The sequence below is a fragment of the Periplaneta americana genome, chromosome 4 (assembly GCF_040183065.1).
Source record: "Periplaneta americana isolate PAMFEO1 chromosome 4, P.americana_PAMFEO1_priV1, whole genome shotgun sequence".
Lineage (NCBI taxonomy): Eukaryota > Metazoa > Arthropoda > Insecta > Blattodea > Blattidae > Periplaneta > Periplaneta americana.
The window spans coordinates 89,036,870-89,042,869 of NC_091120.1; the positions used below are offsets into that span (position 1 = coordinate 89,036,870).

At 34.2% G+C, this 6,000-nt stretch overlaps 1 protein-coding gene across 1 annotated transcript in view; it reads right to left on the reverse strand.

Annotated features, from left to right (window-relative positions):
• Nucleotides 1-5,232, reverse strand: part of LOC138698030 (uncharacterized) — a 181,121-nt gene extending 175,889 nt beyond the window's left edge. The window contains exon 1 of the mRNA XM_069823710.1: nucleotides 5,177-5,232. The gene's annotated coding sequence lies outside the window, so the exon portion shown is untranslated. The remainder of the gene's footprint in view (nucleotides 1-5,176) is intronic.
• Nucleotides 5,233-6,000: the final 768 nt, after the last annotated feature.

The following is a 6,000-nucleotide window of genomic DNA, read 5'->3' on the forward strand; positions in this document are numbered from 1 at the left end:
GGAGTGGGAGGTTCTGTGTGTGCGGGCGACTGTTGACTCATAGAGCGTACTGTTCAAACACCTCCCCCCCCCCCCAGCAAGACTCTTGGGCGAGTCCATGTAAGTGGATGCCAATTCGTCTTTCGCGCAGGTGCCACGAGTTTGCGATCGGGCTCTAACCATATACAAACCCCATAGAGCATCTGTGGGAAACTCGAAACCAAATTCAGAGAAAGGCAAATGAAGAACAAACAGGATCTGATGGATGTCCTCTTAGAAGAATGGAATAAAATTCCGCCTTCCAAGACTAGAAATTTGATGGTATCAATGTCAAGACGTCTCACAAGAGTTGTGCAAGCAATGGAAAATACCACTAAGTATTAATTTCTGTTAATTTGATAAAGAATTGGACGTTAATTTATAACTATATGAACACCTTTTGTTTGTTGTTTTTAGTTCGTTATTAGAGAAAATAATTACTGTATTTTATATTAACAGAATTGGTCCTGATTAATATATAGTTATGTTTTTAGGTGTATAGGAAAAATAATTGTTTTTATTATGAAATTAAACCCCGTATTTAAGTCTATTTACTTAAAATATTTTGGTGTATCAAGACCTAGACCTACATATATGTAGGTCTAGATCAAGACTATGTACACTCACTATATGCAGTGTTGCCAACCGTACGATCAGGATCGTACATGTGCGATAATTTGGTATCATTATACGATCGTACGATCCATCCCGTGGATAGTACGCAAAATGTACGATCCTGTCGGAAAGGAGGATAAAACATATCAAAAAGAGAGAATTTTAAACATTTATTACAATTTACGACATTTGAATTTATTTATTTATTTATTTACTTATTTATCTATTTATTTTACTTATTTATTTTTATTTATTTATACATTTCTGCAATATTACGGGTATACTTCACGTATACATTTGCAAGTACTGTACAGTCGACTGTCGCAAAACATAAATTTCTATAAACATTGCTCTCCTAATGTCTCCAGGTCCAGGTGACATGACAGCTTGATTTTGGTAAACATTATTATAGCGACAATAAATCACGTAGTGTCCATTACTTGTGGCTATTTAAAAGTGATACTAACAAACATTCCTTTGTTTACTTCCAAATATACCATATAAATGGTGTCTCCAATCCTCTCAAAAGTCTAAACATAATTACTGTTGCACGTAAGCAATAATAACTAATAAGTTGGGTATAATGTTTCGAGAACTCCAAAACAGAAAAAAAATAAACATATTCAATAATATGGGCCTATTTTGTACGTACAAAGGAACAACGAACGGCCTGTTATAGTACTTGCTTGAGCCAGTCGTGTTTCGTGGTAGTAAGAAATCAGGTGTCATTGTGATAGGTTCTGACGTGAAATAGTGGCAATGGAATCAGAAGATAGTGATAGTGGTCCTAATAGGTCCTACACCCAAAAAATCTACAGCCGGTGTAGTTAAATATACGGGACGAAAACAAAATTGTAGAAGATTATGGCGAACAATTCTTAATTTTAAAGCTTGGTTTAGCTCTAATGAAACAAAATGTGCAAGGGCTAGATGTACGTTCTGGCTCTTCTGTTTCTGCTATTGTTGATTCCTGTTGATCCTTCTGAGAATCCTCCCAACATAAGGAGACAATAAAGTGTTTAAAAATAATTTTATGCGCTGATATTGAACTTTTAACAATACATTTCCTTATGAAAATTTAAAAAATCGTTTAAATAAAACAATATGGAGGGAATTTACATAAAATAGTCAAAATAGATCTATGTTACATGTAGTGTACGATTCTTCAATCAAAAGTACGATAATTTGGAACCAACTTGCGAACAAGTCAAGCCTCAGGGTTGGCAACGCTGACTGTATGTAATGGTGCATCAAATATTAATACCGTTGGGACTAAATAATGGAAGTAGCTCAGTTGTATCACAGTTTATTGTAGTTGAGGTTCTTACACAATCCTCTATTTCGTCAGTGTACGCGCTAACAAGTTCAAAATGTAGGTACGGTACCTCGCGCTGAAAGCCAATCTCTCTCATATCTTCAATTCCTCGAACATGATAAGAATACATGATATTTATAAATTTCACTGTGTGATACACACCTTTCATTGCTGCTGATTCCCTGGAAATACTGGCAAAAGTTTCCTGTACACACTCCTGGAAGTTCTGGGATTCCCGTTGTTATCGTGGTACGACAAATTTAAATACTAATCTATCTCTAGGGCTTCTGTGCGTTGAGATATTCTTCATTACAGAAACCTCACTGAGACAAATTTTGATATAAGAGAAATCTGTAAAATTACTGGAACTACACCTTCCAATTCTCGGAAGTAGCAAGCTTTGTGCTTTTCTATGTATCAAAGAACTAGTTCAAAACACACACACAAAGACACACATAATATTGAAAATTGAAACGTCAGCTAGAAGCAGAAACAGTACTACCAAATCTTGAATACATGTTTCCTAGACATGAGTTCACTATCGAGATTTCGGGGACACTATTCATGCAAACAGCAGAAATTCCTCACGCTGAAGTTCAAAACTACAATCGATTTCAGTCCGGGATAGTGGGTCATTTTTCTGACGGCAGTGCATCATATCTTACCTCTTGGAGTAACTGCAGTCTTTCTATCCACTTTATTGCGTTCTTACGGGAATCATTTACGTATAAAGAATACAGACAAAGAAACTGCGCTCTTCTATTAACTGTATAGAGTGAAAGGAATATATTATTTTCCTTTTCAGGTGTAATTGATGAAATTAGAGGAATGAGGAACTAGAAAGTCTAATAACGTTCGGCTCCTTTTTTTTTTTCTTCTTCTTCAAAAGCCGTAAATTTTGGTAAATCAATATTTGTTAGATTTTCATTAATAGCAATTAATTTCTATTAAGTTTCGTCTGCACTTTCCAGACTTAAAAAAATGGATTGTGCCATTAAATTCAGTGCTAAAATCTGGATTAGAAAGACCTTATTTCATGCAAAAAAATTTTCACTGTTGTTCAGCGTAATTACTGAGATATCGTAGGCTACATCTCTTGCCGAACTGCTATTGGAATATCTTCCAACAAATATCTGATATAATTATAAACATTAAATCCAGACGTTTGACATGGGCAGGACATGTATAGTACCAATGGACGAATCCAGAAATGCATGTAGAGCGTTAGTTTGGGAGACCGGAGGGAAAAAGACCTTTGGGAAGCCCGAGACGTAGATGGAAAGATCATATTAAAATGGATTTGAGGGAGGTGGTATATGATGGCAGAGACTGGATTAATCTTACTCAGGATGGAACCGATGGTGGGCTTATGTGAGGGCGGCAATGAACCTTTAGGTCCTCTAAAAGCCATATGAAAGTAAGTAATAATAGTAGTAGTAACAATACAGTAATAATAATAATAATAATAATATTATTATTATTATTATTATTATTATTATTATTACACAAAATTTAAAATACCGATAATGTAAATTATAAACAATTTTAATAATAACCCCCTTGACAAACTTCTACTACTTTAAACTGAATGAAAGAATTTCCATGTGTCGGATAGCCTATCCCACTGACAACTACTATACCGCCAGTCTTGTCTTTCGGTCGGCCTGCCGGTCGTCCTTGAGAATTCCGTCTTTCGATTGTCGCTTGCTCTGGAGCTCCGAATCCCTCCGTATGCTCTCTCTCTCTCAAGGAAAATAGCTCTCTCTGCCACCTACGGTAGTACAGGAGACAACCGGAGGAGAGTTTTATTCGTAATATCCGATTCCTCCGTCAGTAGTAACTCGTCCGCTGAGCAGCACTAGTGCTCCCTATAAACTAGAATTCAACCTAGAAGTCCGCAGTAGGTGATTAGCTTCACGAAGTTGCTGCTGGATTTTATTTCCCGAATTTTGCTCAGGAGACAACTTGTGTTCCGAGATATTGATGCCTTATGTGGCTTAAACCTGGACAGTCCAGCATAATGTGAGGCGATAAGTCTTTATATGTTAGTTTTTCATTAAATTAATGAGTATAATCGACAATAACTTATATTTTAAGATACAACCCATTTCTATTTCATCATCATCATCATCATCATCATATATTTATTATTCTAACTAGAGGTTAATCAAAATTCTATTTAACCTGTGTTATAGAGCTAGTTCCTTTCAATTAATTTGATGTTCAGGATAATGTATGTCACATAAAATACTATTAGTCCCACCAACATTTCTGTATAATAGTGTTTTAAATATTATCTTCCAGTAATTTTGCTTTCATCATAAGATCAAAAGACTTTCCTAACTTGTTTAGGAACGAAAATGCGCTGCCTGTTCATCATATATTTATTGCTCTAACTAGAGGTTAATCAAAATTCTATTTAACCTATGTTATACAGCTAGTTTCAACTAATTTGGTGTTCAGGATAATGTATGTCACATAAAACACTATTAGTCCCACCCACATTCCTCCATAATAGTTTTTTTAAATATCTTCCAGTAATTTTGCTTTCATCATAAGATAATAAGACTTTCCTAACTTGTTTAGGAACGAAAATGCGCTGACTGTTCATAATATATTTATTGCTTTAACTAGAGGTTAATCAAAATTATATTTAACTTATGTTATAGAGCTAGTTTCAATTAATTTGATGTTCAGGATAATGTATGTCACATAAAATACTATTAGTCCCACCCACATTCTTCCATAATAGTGTTTTAAATATTATCTTCCAGTAATTTTGCTTTCATCATAAGACCATAAGTTATCTGAATAGTCTTACTTACTCATTCTATTTATTTCGTGTCATCTCCATGGTCCTATTACTGTCATCAGATAGCTCATGTAAGTTTTACTTACTAATTTCTTCTAATAACAGCTCCAATAAGAGCAGAAACGATAACAGATGAATTAATGTTTGGTACTAAAAAATGTAAGTTATATTTGAATAGAAATCACTCTAACTTCAACAACAATTAAAACTCTTCCCACAGTGTTGTAGATATCGTCTTGGATCGTATGTATATTATTGTGGAAGTAAGTTAACAAGAGAAGCGGTTTGATGGCATTACACTGTTCAATCTTCGCGAAAGTTTAGTTCATGGAAGCAAAGATCTCTGAAATAATAAGCACTACAGGAAACGTAAACAGATGTATTAAATATAACGTGATCATTGCTATGTTACTCACTCAATTCCGTGTCCATGTGCCCTCTGTCTTGATTTCGGAAGAACACGAGTTCCTAGCGACCTGAAAACAAACCACAAAACGTCAGCTTAGAAACAATATACACATAATTCTACACGTCCTTTTCAATTACACTCAAGATTTACAGTGGCTCTAAAAATATCTTATTTCGCAGAAATATTACATGAAGTATAAATGCTCAAAAGAGAACCAGCATGTCAAATTATATTTAACCTATAAACCTAAACAACTAGTAAAATTCATTTTAATAGACAAAGTGTCCATCATGATGATCTTTAGTTTGTAAAATACACCAAATTACTGGAGAAAAAATATATAGAATGTTTCAACGATTACGTTACAAATTTTCAGGACAAGCAGGAAGTTTTAAGAAGAAGAATTTTAGAAAAGGAACACAACCCCGGGAATGTCTCTGTTACTGTTTAAATCAAAACATTTAACACTAAAATACAAGGAAACCAGGTGAATCCTCCAAAATGATTAGATATATTGGAATATGTAATGCACAGAGAAACAAAAATTAGGATTTATGTGCAAATGAATATTTCTTGTTAGGCCATTTATCGCTAAAATTCCTCAACATCTATGAAACACAAGATTTAGAAAACTAACAAGTGATATTTATGTTGCATATTTAGGTTTTGGTGCATATTTCTATGTGGATTAACATTTATTTTTACGCATTAGGCCTATATACAGTATAAAAATTAAAAATCATCAAGCTATTTCTCGACATCTGGGCTTTGAGAATTCTATGTATAGATAAGCCCTACGGAAATGAAATTTGGAGTTCGCTTATAGTGTAA